The sequence below is a fragment of the Coregonus clupeaformis genome, chromosome 12 (genome assembly GCF_020615455.1).
Source record: "Coregonus clupeaformis isolate EN_2021a chromosome 12, ASM2061545v1, whole genome shotgun sequence".
NCBI lineage: Eukaryota > Metazoa > Chordata > Actinopteri > Salmoniformes > Salmonidae > Coregonus > Coregonus clupeaformis.
Genome location: NC_059203.1, coordinates 23,530,266 through 23,555,143, shown reverse-complemented (window position 1 = coordinate 23,555,143; position 24,878 = coordinate 23,530,266). Strand labels below are relative to the sequence as shown.

At 44.7% G+C, this 24,878-nt stretch overlaps 1 protein-coding gene across 1 annotated transcript in view; it reads right to left on the bottom strand.

The window, feature by feature from the left end:
- Positions 1 to 14,911, bottom strand: part of LOC121578019 (histone deacetylase 7) — a 92,258-nt gene extending 77,347 nt beyond the window's left edge. Inside the window, exon 1 of the mRNA XM_041892059.1 lies at positions 14,759 to 14,911. The gene's annotated coding sequence lies outside the window, so the exon portion shown is untranslated. The remainder of the gene's footprint in view (positions 1 to 14,758) is intronic.
- Positions 14,912 to 24,878: the final 9,967 nt, after the last annotated feature.

The window sequence follows — 24,878 nt, the reverse complement described above, 5'->3', positions numbered from 1 at the left end:
ATCATGTCCAATTGATCCACCTGTCTGAATCATGTCCAATTGAGCTACAAGTGATCACACAGCGACACTGAAACAGCTCACTCTAAACATTGACACATACACGTGATACAGAAACAGCACATTCAAACACACACATGCTCTCTCTCTCTCTCTCTGTCTCACACACACACAATCTACAGATTGCATTACGATAATTACGTGTAGGCTATATAAAGGATGTGGTGTGTTGTGTTGATGAAGAGGATTTCGAGTTAACACACACAAACAGAAAGTCATACTCAAGTAGTGATGAAAAAACTGCAGAAAAGCTGCAAAATCATTTTTTTAAACAATACTGTGTTTGCTGTACTGTATGGTATCCTACTGCACTTTATTGTGTATGAATGTACAGTATAGCAATTAGCAAACAAACAAAAATAAACTAACTCACAAACACTATGCATACCAGTGCACTGCCCGGATTATCACATACAGTAGTTTCCATAGATAGACACTTGAGAGTGTGAGGGTAGGACAAGGAGCAGGGCAGGAAGGGAGATGAGATGAGGCCAGACAATTTACAGTGCCTGCCTCACCCTGCTGGAATAGACAACAACATGGAGGTGCCAAACACACATACAAAACACTCCAACACAACTTTATTGAAAACAGATCATGACCTCATCACTGTTAAATGTCAAAGCTGGACATTATTTTTCTCTACTGAGCACAGAAGAGGGATAACCCCTTCAGCGTACAGTTTACTTTTAGTGTTAGTCAGATGTGCCAAAAGGATTTTCCCTTTTGAGTCTCTCTGTGTGTGTGTTTTATGTGTGTGTGTGTGCCGCTGTAAAAGCAAACCTCAGAAGTCCTGTGGCTGTATAGCAGTTTGTCTAAACAGCTTTTGCTGTGAAATCATGCACTGCTTATTTTAAAACACACTTTTCCTAACATCTTTTCAAAGATTACATTTAAATGACGAGAGAACAAATGGGGACCACAATTAATCAGAGGATGGACCGCAAACGGCCCCAGGCCACAAACTTTAATATACATCATGCATTGATTAATGGGAAAAATCACTGTAAAAAATAAATAAATCAATAATAATAAGTAGTGCACTGGGCCTCTAATAGTCCTGTATTATCGGACCGATATAGCCGTCTGCAGCTCCAGCAAAAACTCCCCCCACCCCCAAACTACTTCCTGCGGCAATGACAAGCACATATCCCAAGTTAGGATTGGGGCCACAGTCAGACCCATGATTTAGGGCTGAACACCCTTGCCAAGAATACCAAAGGAGAGACACTAGCTGTGTTGTATTCTGGTTCTGATAAACTCGTTGATATCTGTTTGTTTTTAGTAGAATTGTATTTTCCCTACAGATTAATTTAGTAGAGCCAAAGTGTAAACTGTGCCAGACTGGGTCACACGATCCCAAAAGATGAACTGACCTAATTTGAGTCTTGGTAATTGGTTTAATCCTCCTTGCCTGGTTACCCCTCCACATGGCTCTGGCCATACGCCACGCACACTAACATTTCTTCTCCACCAAGAGTCTGGATTCATCTCCTCCCCAAAAACGTATCGAATGGGAACAAATTCAAACCGTTCTGATTGGTCCCAGAAACTGATGGGTTGGGCCAGAGCCTAAAGCGGTGTTTCGGAAATAGTAATTGGCTTTAATACTCTGATTGGTTAGAGACGATCCAATTCCTGATGACTTGTTTTGTACAACGCCCCTCACTTTGACGTCAGCAGAAAGGACTTCTACGATGACAGTCTCAGACTGAATGTATGTAGCGATAGATAGAGCAGAGGAATTAAATTCAGTATGATTCGTCAAGCAATAATGCCCCTATTTGACCCTTGAAATGGATCGTCCCAAATAACGTTAGAGTTATCTCCATGGGCCGGCCCAATGACATATTTTGTAGACAGGGTGGATTTGGCCAAATGGAGAACGTTTAAATCAAATCAAATCAAATTGTATTTGTCACATGCACCGAGTACAACAGGTGTAGACCTTACAGTGAAATGCTTACTTACACGCCCTTAACCAACAATGCAGTTTTAAGAAAGAATAACAAAAAAAAGCAGTAAAAATAACAATTGCGAGGCTATATGCAGGGGGTACCGGTACCGAGTCAATTTGCGGGGGCACCGGTTAGTCGAGGTAATTTAGTTAATATGTACATGTACAGTGAGGGAAAAAAGTATTTGATCCCCTGCTGATTTTGTACGTTTGCCCACTGACAAAGACATGATCAGTCTATAATTTTAATGGTAGGTTTATTTGAACAGTGAGAGACAGAATAACAACAACAAAATCCAGAAAAACACATGTCAAAAATGTTATAAATTGATTTGCATTTTAATGAGGGAAATAAGTATTTGACCCCTCTGCAAAACATGACTTAGTACTTGGTGGCAAAACCCTTGTTAGCAATCACAGAGGTCAGACGTTTCTTGTAGTTGGCCACCAGGTTTGCACACATCTCAGGAGGGATTTTGTCCCACTCCTCTTTGCAGATCTTCTCCAAGTCATTAAGGTTTTGAGGCGTTTGGCAACTCGAACCTTCAGCTCCCTCCACAGATTTTCTATGGGATTAAGGTCTGGAGACTGGCTAGGCCACTCCAGGACCTTAATGTGCTTCTTCTTGAGCCACTCCTTTGTTGCCTTGGCCGTGTGTTTTGGGTCATTGTCATGCTGGAATACCCATCCACGACCCATTTTCAATGCCCTGGCTGAGGGAAGGAGGTTCTCACCCAAGATTTTACGGTACATCGTCCCTTTGATGCAGTGAAGTTGTCCTGTCCCCTTAGCAGAAAAACACCCCCAAAGTATAATGTTTCCAACTCCATGTTTGACGGTGGGGATGGTGTTCTTGGGGTCATAGGCAGCATTCGTCCTCCTCCAAACACGGCGAGTTGAGTTGATGCCAAAGAGCTCGATTTTGGTCTCATCTAACCACAACACTTTCACCCAGTTCTCCTCTGAATCATTCAGATGTTCATTGACAAACTTCAGACGGGCCTGTATATGTGCTTGTGTAGGTCTACAATCTTGTCCCTGACATCCTTGGAGAGCTCTTTGGTCTTGGCCATGGTGGAGAGTTTTGAATCTGATTGATTGTTTGCTTCTGTGGACAGGTGTCTTTTATACAGATAACAAGCTCAGATTAGGAGCACTCCCTTTAAGAGTGTGCTCCTAATCTCAGCTCGTTACCAGTATAAAAGACACCTGGGAGCCAGAAATCTTTCTGATTGAGAGGGGGTCAAATACTTATTTCCCTCATTAAAATGCAAATCAATTTATAACATTTTTGACATGCGTTTTTCTGGATTTGTTTGTTGTTATTCTGTCTCTCACTGTTCAAATAAACCTACCATTAAAATTATAGACTGATCATTTCTTTGTCAGTGGGCAAACCTACAAAATCAGCAGGGGATCAAATACTTTTTTCCCTCACTGTAGGTAGAGTTATTAAAGTGACTATGCATAGATAATAAACAGAGAGTAGCAGCAGCGTAAAATAGTGGGGGGGTGGGGGGGTGGGTGGAGGGGGGGGGAAATGCAAATAGTCTGGGTAGCCATTTGATTAGATGTTCAGGAGTCTTATGGCTTGGGGGTAGAAGCTGTTTAGAAGCCTCTTGGACCTAGACTTGGCGCTCCGGTACTGCTTGCCGTGAGGTAGCAGAGAGAACAGTCTATGACTAGGGTCTTTCTCTGGTATAGAGGTCCTGGATGGCAGGAAGCTTGGCCCCAGTGATGTACTGGGCTGTACGCATTACCCTCTATAGTGCCTTGCGGTCAGAGGCCGAGCAGTTGCCATACCAGGCAGTGATGCAACCAGTCAGAATGCTCTCGATGGTGCAGCTGTGGAACCTTTTGAGGATCTGAGGACCCATGCCAAATCTTAGTCTCATTCACCGGGAATAATCCTATTATCCAGGGCATTTGGTTTCTTCCAGACAGAGCTTAGGAGTGGCTGCTGATCTGACAGAGAATGACCAGGATTGTGAGAGCTGTGACTGTGGAACAATGGAGTCTCCTCAGAGGAGGAAGGGGAGGACCAAAAATAGTGAAACATTAAAAAAGTGATCCTTTTTAGATAAAACTATACTAAATATATTAATGTCACCAAATAATTGTTTGAAACACAATGTTTTGCAATAAAGGTCTACAGTAGCCTCAGCAGCACTCTGTAGGGTAGCGCCATGGTGTCGCCGGAGGACAGCTAGTTTCCGTCCTCCTCTGGGTACATTGACTTCAATACAAAACCTAGGAGGCTCATGGTTCTCACCCCCTTCCATAGACTTACACAGTAATTATGACAACTTCTGGAGTACGTCCTCCAAGCTATCAGAGCTCTTGCAGCATGAACTGACATGTTGTCCACCCAATCAAAGGATCAGAGAATAAACAGAAATATAAACGCAACATGCAACAATTTCATTGATTTTTCTGAATTACAGTTCATATAAGGAAATTAGTCAATTTAAATAAATTCATTAGGCCCCTAGTCTATGGATTTCACATGACTGGGCAGGGGCGCAGCCATGGGTGGGCCTGGGGGAGCCAGGCCCACCCACTGGGGAGACAGGCCCAGCCAATCAGAATTAGTTTTTCCCCACAAAAGGGCTTTATTACAGACAGAAATATTCCTCAGTTTCATCATCTGTCTGGGCGGCTGGTCTCAGACGATCCCGCAGGTGAAGAAGCCGGATGTGGAGTTCCTGGGCTGGCGTGGTTACACGTGGTCTGCGGTTGTGAGGCCGGTTGGACGTACTGACATATTCTTTAAAACGATGTTGGAGGCGGCTTATGGTAGAGAAATGAACATTAAATTATCTGGCAACAGCTCTGGTGGACATGCAGACAGCAAGCCATTTGCACACTCCCTCAAAACTTGAGACATCTGTGGCATTGTGTTGTGTGACAAAACTGCACATTTTAGAGTGGCCTTTTTTATTGTCCCCAGCACAAGGTGCAGCTGTGTAATGATCATGCTGTTTAATCAGCTTCTTGATATGCCACACCTGTCAGGTGGATGGATTATCTTGGCAAAGGAGAAATACTCACTAGCAGGGATGTAAATACATTTGTGCAAAATATTTGAGAGAAAGACAGTTTTGAACAACTTAATTTCTTCAAAAATGAAGGAGAAGCAAGAGAGAGAGAGAGATAGCTATATATTTGTATGTATTTTTTTTACTTTCACTTACTTAGCTAGCAAATGCAGCTAGCTAGCTAGTTTAGCCTACTCAAACACCCAGCTCAAACAGAGAGGGATACTATGTTACCTAGCTGGCTACAGCTATCCAACACTGGAACTCTTCCAAATCAAGGTAAGCTTTTGGTTTTATAAATGTATTGCCACCGGGGCACACCGGTGTAACTGCTAAACTGCTTGCTAACTGTACACTGTACTGCATGATTGTAGCGGGTTTACTAATGAGTTAGTTCTAGTAGCTATGTTGTTGACTTGACGTTAGCTAATATGGTGGCAATGATGTAGGCTGTGTGTAGAGGTTATGATATGAAGGTTTGGCTTGGAAAGGTTTTTTCACCTGCTCACAGACAGCTGATGTTTTGTGCACTGAAGTCCACAAGCGGTCAGTCAATACAGTGATGGAGGGAACAGCAGTTACCGTACACACAGGGCAGAAAGATACATAGGGCACCTATCAGTGTTCAACACCATATTTTCTGTACTGTGTATACTTGTATGTACAGTACCAGTCAAAAGTTTGGACACACCTACTCATTCAAGGGTTTTTCTTTATTTTTACTATTTTCTACATTGTAGAATAATAGTGAAGACATCAAAACTATGAAAGAACACATATGGAATCATGTATTAACCAAAAAAAAGTGTTAAACAAATCAAAATATATTTTATATTTGAGATTCTTCAAATAGCCAACCTTTGCTTTGATGACAGCTTTGCACACTCTTGTTATTCTCTCAACCAGCTTCATGAGGTAGTCACCTGGAATGCATTTCAATTAACAGGTATGCCTTGTTAAAAGTTAATTTGTGGAATTTATTTCCTTCTTAATGCGTTTGAGCCAATCAGTTGTGTTCTGACAAGGTAGGGGGGGGGTCTTTTACCTATTTAGTTGGGGGGGTTGTTTGGTCTTTTACCTATTTGGTAAAAGACCAAGTCCATATTACGGCAAGAACAGCTCAAATAAGCAAAGAGAAATGACAGTCCATCATTACTTTAAGACATGAAGGTATATTTTGATTTGTTTAACACTTTTTTTGTTAACTACATGATTCCACATGTGTTATTTCATAGTTTTGATGTCTTCACTATTATTATACGATGTAAAAAAAATAAAGTAAAAATAAAGAAAATGAGTCGGTGTGTCCAAACGTTTGACTGGTAGTGTATATGGCACCATTAAATATCAAATATAGATGATTCTATACAGATTATTATTATTAGCTATATGATATTGGAGGAGTCCTACTGTGGCTTCATACAGTGTTATGATTCCTGGGATATGTCATATTATCTCACTCACAGATTTCCTGGTAATGGGTGGAGGCCCGAGGGTATATCCCTGGGCAAACACCCATCTGTTGTTCCATCTCTGAGGGGCAATCCTCCCATACAGAGGCACAGGCTGTGTTCACCACCCTCATCTATCTATCTCAGTCTCTCTCTCTGTCTGTTCTGTTAAGTTCTGTTCTTTCAACATAGCCGCAGGAAGTAGGGGCGCTGAGGGTGCTGCAGCACCCCCTGATAAATCACAATATAATTATTATACACCATGTAACAACCCCCCAACTAAACCTCTACACCCTGTAAACACCCCCCTCCCCCAACTAAATCTCTACACCCTGTAACAATCCCCCCCTAACTAAATCTCTACACCCCCCAACTAAACCTCTACACCCAGTAACAACCCCCCCAACGAAACCTCTACACCCTGTAACAATCCCCCCTAACTAAATCTCGATACCCACTAACTAAACCTCTAAACCCTGTAACAACCCCCAACTAAACCTCTACACCCTGTAACAACCCCCCAACTAAACCTCTACACCCTGTAACAATCCCCCCAACTAAACCTCTACACCCTGTAACAACCCCCCCAACTAAACCTCTACACCCTTTAACAACCCCCCAACTAAACCTCTACACCCTGTAACAACCCCCCAACTAAACCTCTACACCCAGTAACAACCCCCCAACTAAACCTCTACACCCAGTAACAACCCCCCCAACTAAACCTCTACACCCTGTAACAACCCCCCTAACTAAACCTCTACACCCTGTAACAACCCCCCTCCCAACTAAACCTCTACACCCTGTAACAACCCCCCTCCCCCAACTAAACCTCTACACCCTGTAACAACCCCCCTCCCAACTAAACCTCTAAACCCTGTAACAACCCCCAACTAAACCTCTACACCCTGTAACAACCCCCAACTAAACCTCTACACCCTGTAACAACCCCCCAACTAAACCTCTACACCCTGTAACAACCCCCAACTAAACCTCTAAACCCTGTAACAACCCCCCCAACTAAACCTCTAAACCCTGTAACAACCCTCCAACTAAACCTCTACACCCTGTAACAACCCCCCCAACTAAACCTCTACACCCTGTAACAACCCCCCAACTAAACCTCTACACCCTGTAACAACCCCCAACTAAACCTCTACACCCTTTAACAACACCACAACTAAACCTCTACACCCTGTAACAACCCCCAACTAAACCTCTACACCCTGTAACAACACCCCCAACTAAACCTCTACACCCTGTAACAACCCCCAACTAAACCTCTACACCCTTTAACAACACCACAACTAAACCTCTACACCCTGTAACAACACCACAACTAAACCTCTACACCCTGTAACAACCCCCCAACTAAACCTCTAAACCCTGTAACAACCCCCCAACTAAACCTCTAAACCCTGTAACAACCCCCCCAACTAAACCTCTACACCCTGTAACAACACCACAACTAAACCTCTACACCCTGTAACAACCCCCCCAACTAAACCTCTAAACCCTGTAACAACCCCCCAACTAAACCTCTACATCCTGTAACCACACCACAACTAAAACTCTACACCCTGTAACAACCCCCAACTAAACCTCTACACCCTGTAACAACCCCCAACTAAACCTCTACACCCTTTAACAACCCCCCCAACTAAACCTCTAAACCCTGTAACAACCCCCCAACTAAACCTCTACATCCTGTAACAACACCACAACTAAAACTCTACACCCTGTAACAACCCCCCAACTAAACCTCTAAACCCTGTAACAACCCCCCAACTAAACCTCTACATCCTGTAACAACCCCCCAACTAAAACTCTACACCCTGTAACCACACCACAACTAAACCTCTACACCCTTTAACAACCCCCCAACTAAACCTCTAAACCCTGTAACAACCCCCCAACTAAACCTCTAAACCCTGTAACAACCCCCCAACTAAACCTCTAAACCCTTTAACAACCCCCCAACTAAACCTCTAAACCTTGTAACAACCCCCCAACTAAACCTCTAAACCCTTTAACAACCCCCCAACTAAACCTCTATACCCTTTAACAACCCCCCAACTAAACCTCTACACCCTTTAACAACCCCCCAACTAAACCTCTACACCCTTTAACAACCCCCCAACTAAACCTCTAAACCCTGTAACAACCCCCCAACTAAACCTCTACACCCTGTAACAACCCCCCAACTAAACCTCTACACCCTTTAACAACCCCCCAACTAAACCTCTAAACCCTGTAACAACCCCCCAACTAAACCTCTAAACCCTGTAACAACCCCCCAACTAAACCTCTAAACCCTTTAACAACCCCCCAACTAAACCTCTAAACCCTGTAACAACCCCCCAACTAAACCTCTAAACCCTTTAACAACCCCCCAACTAAACCTCTACACCCTTTAACAACCCCCCAACTAAACCTCTACACCCTTTAACAACCCCCAACTAAACCTCTACACCCTGTAACAACCCCCCAACTAAACCTCTAAACCCTGTAACAACCCCCCACAACTAAACCTCTAAACCCTGTAACAACCCCCCAACTAAACCTCTAAACCCTGTAACAACCCCCAACTAAACCTCTACACCCTTTAACAACCCCCCAACTAAACCTCTACACCCTGTAACAACCCCCCAACTAAACCTCTACACCCTGTAACCACACCACAACTAAACCTCTACACCCTGTAACAACCCCCCCCAACTAAACCTCTAAACCCTGTAACAATCCCCCCAACTAAACCTCTACACCCTGTAACAATCCCCCCAACTAAACCTCTACACCCTGTAACAACCCCCCTCCCCCAACTAAACCTCTACACCCTGTAACAACCCCCCTCCCAACTAAACCTCTACACCCTGTAACAACCCCCCTCCCCCAACTAAACCTCTACGCCCTGTAACAACCCCCCAACTAAACCTCTACACCCTGTAACAACCCCCCAACTAAACCTCTACACCCAGTAACCACACCACAACTAAACCTCTACACCCTGTAACAACCCCCCAACTAAACCTCTACGCCCTGTAACAACCCCCCAACTAAACCTCTACACCCTGTAACAACCCCCCAACTAAACCTCTACGCCCTGTAACAACCCCCCAAATAAACCTCTACACCCTGTAACAACCCCCCAACTAAACCTCTACACCCTGTAACAACCCCCCCAACTAAACCTCTACGCCCTGTAACAACCCCCAACTAAACCTCTACACCCTGTAACAACCCCCAACTAAACCTCTACACCCTGTAACAACCCCCAACTAAACCTCTACACCCTTTAACAACCCCCCCAACTAAACCTCTAAACCCTGTAACAACCCCCCAACTAAACCTCTACATCCTGTAACAACACCACAACAAAAACTCTACACCCTGTAACAACACCACAACTAAACCTCTACACCCTTTAACAACACCACAACTAAACCTCTACACCCTGTAACAACCCCCCAACTAAACCTCTACACCCTTTAACAACACCACAACTAAACCTCTACACCCTGTAACAACCCCCCAACTAAACCTCTAAACCCTTTAACAACCCCCCAACTAAACCTCTAAACCCTTTAACAACCCCCCCAACTAAACCTCTAAACCCTGTAACAACCCCCCAACTAAACCTCTACACCCTGTAACAACCCCCCAACTAAACCTCTACACCCTGTAACAACCCCCAACTAAACCTCTACACCCTTTAACAACCCCCCCAACTAAACCTCTAAACCCTGTAACAACCCCCCAACTAAACCTCTACATCCTGTAACAACACCACAACTAAAACTCTACACCCTTTAACAACCCCCCCAACTAAACCTCTACATCCTGTAACAACACCACAACTAAACCTCTACACCCTGTAACAACCCCCCAACTAAACCTCTACACCCTGTAACAACCCCCCAACTAAACCTCTACATCCTGTAACAACCCCCCAACTAAACCTCTAAACCCTGTAACAACCCCCCAACCCCCCAACTAAACCTCTACACCCTGTAACAACCCCCCAACTAAACCTCTAAACCCTGTAACAACCCCCCAACTAAACCTCTAAACCCTTTAACAACCCCCCAACCAAACCTCTAAACCCTGTAACAACCCCCCAACTAAACCTCTAAACCCTGTAACAACCCCCCAACTAAACCTCTAAACCCTTTAACAACCCCCCAACTAAACCTCTAAACCCTGTAACAACCCCCCCAACTAAACCTCTAAACCCTGTAACAACCCCCCAACTAAACCTCTAAACCCTTTAACAACCCCCCAACTAAACCTCTAAACCCTGTAACAACCCCCCAACTAAACCTCTAAACCCTTTAACAACCCCCCAACTAAACCTCTACACCCTTTAACAACCCCCCAACTAAACCTCTACACCCTTTAACAACCCCCCAACTAAACCTCTACACCCTTTAACAACCCCCCCAACTAAACCTCTAAACCCTGTAACAACCCCCCAACTAAACCTCTATACCCTTTAACAACCCCCCCAACTAAACCTCTAAACCCTGTAACAACCCCCAACTAAACCTCTACACCCTTTAACAACCCCCCAACTAAACCTCTAAACCCTGTAACAACCCCCCAACTAAACCTCTACACCCTGTAACAACCCCCCCAACTAAACCTCTACACCCTTTAACAACCCCCCAACTAAACCTCTAAACCCTGTAACAACCCCCAACTAAACCTCTAAACCCTGTAACAACCCCCCAACTAAACCTCTAAACCCTTTAACAACCCCCCCAACTAAACCTCTAAACCCTGTAACAACCCCCCAACTAAACCTCTACACCCTGTAACAACCCCCCAACTAAACCTCTACATCCTGTAACAACCCCCCCAACTAAACCTCTACACCCTGTAACAACCCCCCAACTAAACCTCTACACCCTGTAACATCCCCCCAACTAAACCTCTACACCCTGTAACAACCCCCAACTAAACCTCTACACCCTGTAACAACCCCCCAACTAAAACTCTAAACCCTGTAACAACCCCCAACTAAACCTCTAAACCCTGTAACAACCCCCAACTAAACCTCTACGCCCTGTAACAATCCCCCCCTAACTAAACCTCTACACCCTGTAACAACCCCCCAACTAAACCTCTACGCCCTGTAACAACCCCCCCACCCCCCAACTAAACCTGGTAGCATACACATTAATTTACAAGTGTTTAGAAACATATTATATTCTTATTTACAGTAAAAGTGACTCCAAAATGACACAATACATTACTTACCATTAATTTCTATTGGGCACAAAATAATCTGAAACACAACCAAAACAAACAGCAAATGCAATCAACAAATTTGTAGTCACAAGCTTGATGTATTCATTGCGTGCTATGAATATGGGGCCAAATACTTCGCTTTTTACTACTTTAATACACATATAAGTGAATTTGTCCGAATACTTTTGTGCCCCTAAAATGGGGGAAATACGTACAAAAAGTGCTGTAATTTATCAACTGTTCACCCGATTTAAAGCTGACAGTCAGCACTTTAACCTCATAGTCATTGTATCATTTCAAATATAAACTTTTGGAGTATGGAGCCAAAAGGAGAAAAATGCTTCACTGTCCCAATAATTAAGGAGGGCACTGTTGATCCATCTTGTCATTTTACATTTTCAATGGGAAATTTTACCTCACTATTTCTTGCTGTTAGCATTGCTACGGTATTGACATTCACACATTGTTACGGTATTGACATTCACATATGTAATGTTGTTAATGATCCATCAGACCCGTAATGCCCCCACTTCCCTCTCTGCATTTGACCTGGGGTCAAGGTCACTGCTATACTAAGACTGAGAGTCAACTACTGTCCCAGTAGGCTACTTCTAGCTGATAGTAACCTTTTGACATCTTAACCTCCACAGACTAAACAGTTGGACGATTTACCACTGTGACAGAAACACTGGCCATAAGTCATTAAAATGGAGGCCGATTGCCCAGTCTGGCATTTCACAGGGAGAGTTTTTGTTCCACTAAAATGTTATTAAATTGATTTGATTTTATTGAATTTAAATGAATATTATATTATGAGAACTCATAACATAGGTCCAAGAAGCATAACACATGGTGCAACCTGAGTGCAATCATAGTCGTTAATACGCAAACGTTATCGATTTTAACTTTTTATAACTATGTACCGAGGACATTTCGTGAAACATCACTGTTTCATGAATGCATGCTATTTTCTGTAATTCTGGAAGAGTTGATCTGGAATGAGAGACCATTTCTGTTATGGAAGTACTGCATTGGTGTGTTATATGCGATACATTCTCTCTCATCTACTGTATGTCTCGTATAGCTTCAATGGTGAGAAGTGAGCATCTATCAAATGGTGCACATCTACAATATGAATTTTTCAGTCTTCTTAGGTCCAGTACATTTTTTCTGGCTGCTCTACAGTAGAGATGTATTTTGGTATAGATGACATTTTTACATTTTACATTTTAGTCATTTAGCAGACGCTCTTATCCAGAGCGACTTACAGTTAGTGAGTGAGTGCATACATTATTCTTTTTTAAATTTTTCATACTGGCCCCCCGTGGGAATCAAACCCACAACCCTGGCGTTGCAAACGCCATGCTCTACCAACTGAGCTACATCCCTGCCGGCCATTCCCTCCCCTACCCTGGACGATGCTGGGCCAATTGTGCACAGCCCCATGGGTCTCCCGGTCGCGGCCGGCTACGACAGAGCCTGGATTCAAACCAGGATCTCTAGTGGCACAGCTAGCACTGCTCTGAGTTCAAACTAACGACAACTCCTTGGACTGTAATTTGAGTTTGTCACTTCCAAGTCCGAGCAAAATAACCTGTGAACGTCATCATTATGGACCATTATTGTCAAAAAGGGCATAAAACTCTGATTTAGGAGCTCAACAAACCATAAAGACATAGGTCTACATACAGAGTAGTCCTGGGGAGTGTAAAAATAGAGAGGAACTTTAGTGTTTTGGGCGAGAGAGTGAGCAAAAGGCTGAGCCAATCATTTAATCATGTGTTTTTATCTAAATAGATTTATGTGTGGTGTACTGTAAAATCAAGGAGGATCAACAAATCAAGAGCTGGGAATGCTCTGCACTCTATTTTTGTGTTTTTAATGGCGTTTTGTCTCGTTTAAGATTAATTTACATTTTCAACTTTCGGTTGGTTGCCTGAAGATCGGCCCACACCATAGGATTACAACCAGTGGTTGTACACAAGTACACACATGTTCAACTATACAACTAAGAAAAAGTTTGTTTCATTACCGTTTTTTGTCATTACTGTTACAATTTCAAATTGTGATATGGCTGTCATAAAGATAGTTTTTTTTATGGAATAAGGAGACGTGTGTCAATGTACGGGAAGGGAGTGAGGGGGGAAATGATATGGACAAATTGCAAGCACATTTAGTTGATTTGTTCATTTTCCCTGCTTAGGGACCTGTAGGGCAGTGATCAGGGCTATGAGACACATGGAAAGACATTGGCCGGATTATGAAAGCAGCCCAATTCACTCAATAGCTATCTCTCTCTCCCCCTCTCACTCTGCAAGCTCTACTAACATATGGGGGGAAGGAGCACATCAGAGTTATCAAAACAAACCGGACCATTAGGAAAATCCCCCTTACCCTGTGTACTCTCACTCTTTCTGTTTCTCATACACACACACACACACACACACACACACACACACTGGTGTTTTGTGTTTCCTCATTCTGAGTGGACTGACTCCCAGGGGTGGGTGGGTCTGTTTTCAATTTTCTCCCCTCTCACCGTGCCGAGTCGGAAAAAGGAGGGGTAAAACAATGATGATCTTTTCCTCTGAACACCTTTTAGTTTTTTTGTATGTTGTGTGGTATTATTTAGCACTAACAACAGCACGAGTGTGGGAAGCTATGCAAAGAGAGGAAAAACCAAGCCAAAGCCATTCATGCACCAGAAGCGCACAACGAGAGACTCGGCACATGAACATTTGCTGGTGATGTCAGAATGCGGGGAGCTTGAATCAAACAAAAAAAATGACAACAATAAACACAACAACAACACCTCTCCTCATCCGCAAACTTGTCGCCCAATGTCCTTACTCTCTAACTTGAGCATGTCAAGTTAAGTACAGTGACAATTAAAGTGACATCTCATTCTCTCGTCACCCCATCTTTAATAACATAGATAAACCTCTGAGAAACACAATAGTACCATATCTGAAACATACTGTAACAGTGAAGGTATTTTTGCTTACCAGTATTAGGTTTGGTCATTCAGGGTTAGGTCCAACACGGTCAGCAGGTCAATCTCATAGCCGGTCCCGGGACAGGGGGGAGTGGGTGGGTGGATGTGAATTCAGATCTGTGCTGGACAGCGGAGTGGGGAGATAGTGAGGTTGTATGTTGAAGGAGAGAGAGGGAAGAAGTGCTTGACACAAGGGGCTTGCTCTGACTTTTTAGCCACTTTCTCCTCCTCTCTCTCTCTCTCTCTCTCTCTCTCTCTCTCTCTCTCTCTCTCTCAGACTCACACAGTTGCTCAGCTCTATCAGTCTGCTGTAAATGTTGTCATTGTAGCCCCTGAGCCAGAAGCTACGAGGAGAGGAAGAGAAAAAAAGAGAAAGTGTGTATGTGTGAGAGAGAGAGAGACTGTAGCAGCCAGAGGCAGACATAGACAATGGCAGGAAATGTATCAGGATGCACTGTACGGAAATACAAACAGTGAAATCAAATAACACCCATAAAAACAACTTAACTGACATATATCCTTTAGGAAGGTAGTGTTTTGACAGTTACTGTAAGTTCTTAACTTGGCATTACAGTGTAATATCCCTTGGGCATAACAGTGTATTATTATAAACTGGGTGGTTCGAGCCCTGAATGCTGATTGGCTGACAGTCGTGGTATAGCAGACCGTTTACCACGGGTATGACAAAACATTTATTTTTACTGCTCTAATTACATTGGTAACCAGTTTATAATAGCAATAAGGCACCTCGGGGGTTTGTGGTATATGGCCAATATACCACGGCTAAGGGCTGTATGCAGGCACTCCGTGTTGCGTCGTGCTAAGGACAGCCCTTAGCCATGGTATATTGACCATATACCACACCCCCTCTGGCCTTATTGCTTAAATATCCCTTGGGCATAGAAGTATAATATCCTTTGGGCATAGCAGTGTAATATCCCTTGGGCATGACAGTGTAATATCCCTTGGGCATAGCACTGTAATATCCCTTGGGCATAGCACTGTAATATCCCTTGGGCATAGCAGTGTAATATCCCTTGGGCATGACAGTGTAATATCCCTTGGGCATGACAGTGTAATATCCCTTGGGCATGACAGTGTAATATCCCTTGGGCATAGCAGTGTAATATCCCTTGGGCATAGCAGTATAATATCCCTTGGGCATGACAGTGTAATATTCCTTGGGCATGACAGTGTAATATCCCTTGGGCATGACAGTGTAATATCCCTTGGGCATGACAGTGTAATATCCCTTGGGTATGACAGTGTAATATTCCTTGGGCATGACAGTGTAATATCCCTTGGGCATGACAGTGTAATATCCCTTGGGCATAGCAGTGTAATATCCCTTGGGCATAGCAGTGTAATATTCCTTGGGCATGACAGTGTAATATCCCTTGGGCATGACAGTGTAATATCCCTTGGGCATGACAGTGTAATATTCCTTGGGCATGACAGTGTAATATCCCTTGGGCATAGCAGTGTAATATCCCTTGGGCATAGCAGTGTAATATCCCTTGGGCATGACAGTGTAATATCCCTTGGGCATGACAGTGTAATATATCCCTTGGGCATGACAGTGTAATATCCCTTGGGCATGACAGTGTAATATCCCTTGGGCATGACAGTGTAATATCCCTTGGGCATGACAGTGTAATATCCCTTGGGCATGACAGTGTAATATCCCTTGGGCATGACAGTGTAATATCCCTTGGGCATGACAGTGTAATATCCCTTGGGCATGACAGTGTAATATCCCTTGGGCATGACAGTGTAATATCCCTTGGGCATAGCAGTGTAATATTCCTTGGGCATGACAGTGTAATATCCCTTGGGCATAGCAGTGTAATATCCCTTGGGCATAGCAGTGTAATATCCCTTGGGCATGACAGTGTAATATATCCCTTGGGCATGACAGTGTAATATCCCTTGGGCATGACAGTGTAATATCCCTTGGGCATGACAGTGTAATATATCCCTTGGGCATGACAGTGTATGTTGTAGTAGACTATCACTATTGGTTTGCTATAACTATTCCCCAGGTCTTTGCTGTAAATGAGACTGTGTTCTCAGTCAACTTACCTGGTCAAATAAGTGTTAAATAAAACAATTTATTAATATATAAAGTTATTATTTATTTATAATCAATGGCTAAGGGAGGTATCTCATAACCATGATCAATAAGTTAACCAGATAACTTTCTTACTGAAAAGCCTGATCTGTCCTAGTTCATAGAGAAATATTAACTTAAAATGGTCATGGCAAAGTTTCTGGCTAACTTATTGATCCTGCTTTCTGAAACGCAACCCAGGAACGTAACTATGGCAGTGTAAAGACACAAATGGGTCATTCTGTGTAATCACAACCACGAGGCAACATCTTTCACTTCGCTAATTACATTTAATCATGAGTGAAAGTTAACAATAGGGAAAATTGAGAGGGTGTGGGTGATAGGGAGAAAACGATGGTGGCAGGAGTTAGTAGTAGTGGTTCAGAAAAGGAAATATCTTGTTGGATCTGGAATTGTTGAAATTATGTGCTTTACTGGTTTATAAAGAAATCTTTGCCTCTAAGTCAGTCTAAAATACTTTTAGAGTGGCAACTGAGGAAATGTTGGAAGTTCATGGAGGAATAGACCTCTCTCGATTGGGTTACTACTGTAGATTATCTTCAAAAGGTTACTACTATAGATGATCCTCAAAAGGTTATTACTATAGATGATCCTCAAAAGGTTACTACTATAGATGATCCTCAAAAGGTTACTACTATAGATGATCCTCAAAAGGTTACTACTATAGATGATCCTCAAAAGGTTATTACTATAGATGATCCTCAAAAGGTTACTACTATAGATAATCCTCAAAAGGTTATTACTATAGATGATCCTCAAAAGGTTACTACTATAGATTATCCTCAAAGGTGCTCTGGTTATGGATTTTGATGGACAAAGATCGACTCAGTAGCACACACGTGTACGCATACACACACAGTAATACATCTCTGCATGCACATACACTCTTGCATTGAGAAACAGTGCACACCAAGGACAACACCCCAAATGTAAACACTAGGCCACCTGTATTTTTCCTATTATTTTATTAAATCAACATTATGCTTTCATCTCACCTATCAAAACAACTCTAGCCCCACCAGACATAACTCAAGGACAGAACCAGTCAAAACAAGTCAAACAACAACTACCATGCTAAGGCTACATTAGACAATGCTAGGCTAATTAACACCAGGCACGTTGCTAATGCTAACATTAGCTGTGTTATTGTGGATTTTGGAATTTTATTGTGTTTTTTTGGAAGGGAGCACGTGACATTGGACTTCCTCTGTCAGTCGATTAAAACAGCAAACACTCCCCTGGAGAGATGAGAGGAACAGCGGTGAAGGTCAAGAACTCGCCTGACCTGGGCCTCTGTGTGGTCTGGCTCGCTGCGCTATGGCGCTAACCACCGTGGATTAAATGTAATCTTTTGGGAAAACATGCCAACCAAAGGCAACCCGTGTTTGTGGGTTCTGACCTTTTGTCCTCTTGGTGAAGCAAAATTATTATTGGTTAGGCTTCCCCCCGGTTTCAAATTCTCCCAAAACAAAAAAGTTCCATGTTTAAAATAGCAGAATGTTGACTACAGTAGAAACGTGTCCAGGGTGAGCTATAAAAGAATACATTTTTTGGGTGGGTTTTATTTTTTATTTTATTTCACCTTTATTTAACCAGGTAAGCCAGTTTGAGAACAAGTTCTCATTTACAACTGCGACCTGGCCAAGATAAAGCAAAGCAGTGCGATAAAAACAACAACACAGAGTTACATATGGGGTAAAAAAAAAACATAACGTCAAAAATACAAAAGAAAATATATATACAGTGTGTGCAAATGTAGCAAGTTATGGAGGTAAGGCAATAAATAGGCTATAGTGCAAAATAATTACAATTAGTATTAACACTGGAATGCTAGATGTGCAAGAGATTATGTGCAAATAGAGATACTGGGGTGCAAAAGAGCAAAATACAGTGGGGGAAAAAAGTATTTAGTCAGCCACCAATTGTGCAAGTTCTCCCACTTAAAAAGATGAGAGAGGCCTGTAATTTGCATCATAGGTACACGTCAACTATGACAGACAAAATGAGAAAAAAAATCCAGAAAATCACATTGTAGGATTTTTAATGAATTTATTTGCAAATTATGGTGGAAAATAAGTATTTGGTCAATAACAAAAGTTTCTCAACACTTTGTTATATACCCTTTGTTGGCAATGACACAGGTCAAACGTTTTCTGTAAGTCTTCACAAGGTTTTCACACACTGTTGCTGGTATTTTGGCCCATTCCTCCATGCAGATCTCCTCTAGAGCAATGATGTTTTGGGGCTGTCGCTGGGCAACACGGACTTTCAACTCCCCTCCAAAGATTTTCTATGGGGTTGAGATCTGGAGACTGGCTAGGCCACTCCAGGACCATGAAATGCTTCTTACGAAGCCACTCCTTCGTTGCCCGGGCGGTGTGTTTGGGATCATTGTCATGCTGAAAGACCCAGCCACGTTTCATCTTCAATGCCCTTGCTGATGGAAGGAGGTTTTCACTCAAAATCTCACGATACATGGCCCCATTCATTCTTTCCTTTACACGGATCAGTCGTCCTGGTCCCTTTGCAGAAAAACAGCCCCAAAGCATGATGTTTCCACCCCCATGCTTCACCGTAGGTATGGTGTTCTTTGGATGCAACTCAGCATTCTTTGTCCTCCAAACACGACGGAGTTGAGTTTTTACCAAAAAGTTATATTTTGGTTTCATCTGACCATATGACATTCTCCCAATCCTCTTCTGGATCATCCAAATGCACTCTAGCAAACTTCAGACGGGCCTGGACATGTACTGGCTTAAGCAGGGGGACACGTCTGGCACTGCAGGATTTGAGTCCCTGGCGGCGTAGTGTGTTACTGATGGTAGGCTTTGTTACTTTGGTCCCAGCTCTCTGCAGGTCATTCACTAGGTCCCCCCGTGTGGTTCTGGGATTTTGCTCACCGTTCTTGTGATCATTTTGACCCCACGGGGTGAGATCTTGCGTGGAGCCCCAGATCGAGGGAGATTATCAGTGGTCTTGTATGTCTTCCATTTCCTAATAATTGCTCCCACAGTTGATTTCTTCAAACCAAGCTGCTTACCTATTGCAGATTCAGTCTTCCCAGCCTGGTGCAGGTCTACAATTTTGTTTCTGGTGTCCTTTGACAGCTCTTTGGTCTTGGCCATAGTGGAGTTTGGAGTGTGACTGTTTGAGGTTGTGGACAGGTGTCTTTTATACTGATAACAAGTTCAAACAGGTGCCATTAATACAGGTAACGAGTGGAGGACAGAGGAGCCTCTTAAAGAAGAAGTTACAGGTCTTTGAGAGCCAGAAATCTTGCTTGTTTGTAGGTGACCAAATACTTATTTTCCACCATAATTTGCAAATAAATTCATTAAAAATCCTACAATGTGATTTTCTGGATTTTTTTTCCTCATTTTGTCTGTCATAGTTGACGTGTACCTATGATGAAAATTACAGGCCTCTCTCATCTTTTTAAGTGGGAGAACTTGCACAATTGGTGGCTGACTAAATACTTTTTTCCCCCACTGTAAATAACAATATAGGGATGAGGTAGTTGGGTGGGCTAATTTCAGATGGGCTGTGTACAGGTGCAGTGATCGGTAAGGTGCTCTGACAACTGATGCTTAAAGTTAGTGAGGGAGATAAGAGTCTCCAGATTCAGAGATGTTTGCAATTCGTTCCAGTCATTGGCAGCAGAGAACTGGAAGGAATGGCGGCCAAAGGAGGTGTTGGCTTTGGGAATGACCAGTGAGATATACCTGCTGGAGCGCAGACTACGGGTGGGTGCTGCTATGGTGACCAATGAGCTAAGATAAGGCGGGGATTTGCCTAGCAGTGATTTATAGATGGCCTGGAGCCAGTGGGTTTGATGACGAACATGTAGTGAGGACCAGCCAACAAGAGCGTACAGGTCACAGTGGTGGGTAGTGTATGGGGCTTTGGAGACAAAACGGATGGCACTGTGATAGACTACATCCAATTTGCTGAGTAGAGTGTTGGAGGCTATTTTGTAAATGACATCGCCGAAGTCAAGGATCGGTAGGATAGTCAGTTTTACGAGGGCATGTTTGGCAGCATGAGTGAAGGAGGCTTTGTTGCGAAATAGGAAGCCGATTCTAGATTTAACTTTGGATTGGAGCACCAACACGGTTTAAATTAATCTTAGATTAGACCTAATCTAGAATTATTATTTTTTATTTTTTTATTTCACCTTTATTTAACCAGGTAAGCCAGTTGAGAACAAGTTCTCATTTACAACTGCGACATTTGTAAATCTAGGTTTGTAATTAATCAGAGATGTGTTACACCACTTAATTTAAAACCTGGATTAGTTAATGTAAGGTCAAATCACTAAACTATGATTAGTGACACATGTCATAATGGATTCACCATAGCAATACAGTGGGGGAAAAAAGTATTTAGTCAGCCACCAATTGTGCAAGTTCTCCCAGTTAAAAAGATGAGAGAGGCCTGTAATTTTCATCATAGGTACACGTCAACTATGACAGACAAAATGAGAATTTTTTTTCCTGAAAATCACATTGTATGATTTTTAATGAATTTATTTGCAGATTATGGTGGAAAATAAGTATTTGGTCAATAACAAAAGTTTCTCAATACTTTGTTATGTACCCTTTGTTGGCAATGACACAGGTCAAACGTTTTCTGTAAGTCTTCACAAGGTTTTCACACACTGTTGCTGGTATTTTGGCCCATTCCTCCATGCAGATCTCCTCTAGAGCAGTGATGTTTTGGGGCTGTCGCTGGGCAACACAGACTTTCAACTCCCTCCAAAGATTTCCTATGGGGTTGAGATCTGGAGACTGGCCACTCCAGGACCTTGAAATGCTTCTTACAAAGCCACTCCTTCGTTGCCCGGGCGGTGTGTTTGGGATCATTGTCATGCTGAAAGACCCAGCGACGTTTCATCTTCAATGCCCTTGCTGATGGAAGGAGGTTTTCACTCAAAATCTCACGATACATGGCCCCATTCATTCTTTCCTTTACACGGATCAGTCGTCTGTCACGATCGTTAGACGGACAGCGTTGCAGGCAAACATATTTATTTAAAGAGAGTAAACCCTCGAACAAAACAACAAACGATACGTGCAGTCCTACGGTACAGACCAAAAGGAACAAACCAACTGGAACACACCGAAAGGAACAAGATCCCACAACTATTGTGGGAAAACAGCCTCTATAAATATGGCTCCCAATCAGAGACAACCAGCAACAGCTGACACTCGTTGCCTCTGATTGGGAACCACTCTGGCCAACACAGAAATACAATACATAGAATATACACACCCTGGCTCAACATATAGAGTCCCCAGAGCCAGGGTGTGACAGTACCCCCCCCTAAAGGCGCGGACTGCGACCGCGCCTCAAAATAGACCAAACAGGGGAGGGCTGGGTGGGCATTCCTCCTCGGAGGCGGTCCCGGCTCCGGGCTCGCCCACCACCCTCCAATAATCCCCCCGTCGCGCCCCTGGTCCAGTCTGGCCCCGCTGGCTGGCGCTGGACTGGACATCGTAGGAGCGGATTGCTTAAGCTCCGGTGTGGAGCAGCTGACCGGTACCTGACCAGGCACCGGTGACCCAGGCACGGGTTGTGCCGGACTGACGACGCGCACCCCTGGCTTAGTGCATGGAGCAGGAACGGGCCGGACCGGGCTGACGATGCGCACCCCTGGCTTGGTGCGTGGAGCAGGAACGGGCCGGACTGGACTGACGATGTGCACCCCTGGCCTGGTGCGTAGAGCAGGAACGGGCCGGACCGGGCTGACGATGCGCACCCCTGGCTTGGTGCGTAGAGCAGGAAACGGGCCGGACCGGGCTGACGATGCGCACCTCGGCTTGGTGCGTGGAGCAGGAACGGGCCGGACCGGGCTGACGATGCGCACCCCTGTCTTGGTGCGTGGAGCAGGAATGGGCCGGACCGGGCTGACGACTCGCACCCCTGGCTTGGTGCGTGGAGCAGGAACGGGCCGGACCGGGCTGACGACTCGCACCCCTGGCTTGGTGCGTGGAGCAGGAACGGGCCGGACCGGGCTGGCGACGCACACCGTAGGCTTGGTGCGAGGAGCAGGAACAGGCCGGACCGGGCTGACGACGCACACCGTAGGCTTGGTGCGAGGAGCAGGAACAGGCCGGGCCGGGCTGGCGACGCGCACCGTAGGCTTGGTGCGAGGAGCAGGAACAGGCCGGGCCGGGCTGGCGACGCGCACCGTAGGCTTGGTGCGAGTGGCAGGAACAGGCCGGGCCGGGCTGGCGACTCGCACCGTAGGCTTGGTGCGAGGAGCAGGAACAGGCCGGGCCGGGCTGTGGAGACGGATAGGAGACCTGGAGTGAAGAGCTGCCACAACCCGTCCTGGCTGAATGCCTACCGTCACACACTCTGTGTGAGGCATCAGCACAGGACGTGCAGGGCTGTGTACCCGTACTGGCATAACAATACGTGACACTGGCGCAGGATATCCGGGACCGAGGAGAGGCACTGGAGGCCACGAGCGCTGAGCCGGCACACTCCGTCCTGGCTGCATGCCCACCTTCGCACGACACGTGCGGGGTGCTCGCACAGGACGTACCGGACTATGCCGGACCACTCGTGGCACATTACGCAGCTCCGCATACCCCGGAACCTGCCCAGTCTCATGCTGCCATGCCTGAGTATGGGGAGTTGGCTCTGCTCTCCATCCAGGCTCCGCCAACCTGCCTTCTGGCCCCCCAAACCCGGTGGCCTCCTCTCCTAATCTCCCAAAACGCCCTGTGGCAGCCTCCTGCTGCCCCGTCGCCCATGCCGTGTGCCCCCCCCTAAAAAATTATTGGGGGTGCCTCTCGCCTGTCCGACCACGGCCCGGTCGACGCCGCTTCTCCTCTCCTGCCTGGGTCTCCCCCTTCATAGCCTTCCGGTACCGGACGGCCTCCTCCTCTGTAATCTGCCCCCAACCGAGGAGGTCATCCACAAGAGTTACCCCCTGCGTGTGTTCCTGGGCACGCTGCTTGGTCCTGGTATGGTGGGATCTTCTGTCACGATCGTTAGACGGAGTAGACCAAGGCGCAGCGTTGCAGGCAAACATATTTATTTAAAGAGAGTAAACCCTCAAACAAAACAACAAACGATACGTGCAGTCCTACGGTACAGACCAAAAGGAACAAACCAACTGGAACACACCGAAAGGAACAAGATCCCACAACTATTGTGGGAAAACAGCCTCTATAAATATGGCTCCCAATCAGAGACAACCAGCAACAGCTGACACTCGTTGCCTCTGATTGGGAACCACTCTGGCCAACACAGAAATACAATACATAGAATATACACACCCTGGCTCAACATATAGAGTCCCCAGAGCCAGGGTGTGACATCGTCCTGGTCCCTTTGCAGAAGGGACACGTCTGGCACTGCAGGATTTGAGACCCTGGCGGCGTAGTGTGTTACTGATGGTAGGCTTTGTTACTTTGGTCCCAGCTCTCTGCAGGTCATTCACTAGGTCCCCCCGTGGGGTTCTGGGATTTTTGCTCACCGTTCTTGTGATCATTTTGACCCCACGGGGTGAGATCTTGCGGGGAGACCTAGGGAGATTATCAGTGGTCTTGTATGTCTTCCATTTCCTAATAATTGCTCCCACAATTGATTTCTTCAAACCAAGCTGCTTACCTATTGCAGATTCAGTCTTCCCAGCCTGGTGCAGGTCTACAATGTTGTTTCTGGTGTCCTTTGACAGCTCTTTGGTCTTGGCCATAGTGGAGTTTGGAGTGTGACTGTTTGAGGTTGTGGACAGGTGTCTTTTATACTGATAACAAGTTCAAACAGGTGCCATTAATACAGGTAATGAGTGGAGGACAGAGGAGCCTCTTAAAGAAGAAGTTATAGGTCTGTGAGAGCCAGAAATATTGCTTGTTTGTAGGTGACCAAATACTTATTTTCCACCATAATTTGCAAATAAATTCATAAAAAATCCTACAATGTGATTTTCGGGTTTTTCCCCCCTCAATTTGTCTGTCATAGTTGACGTGTACCTATGATGAAAATT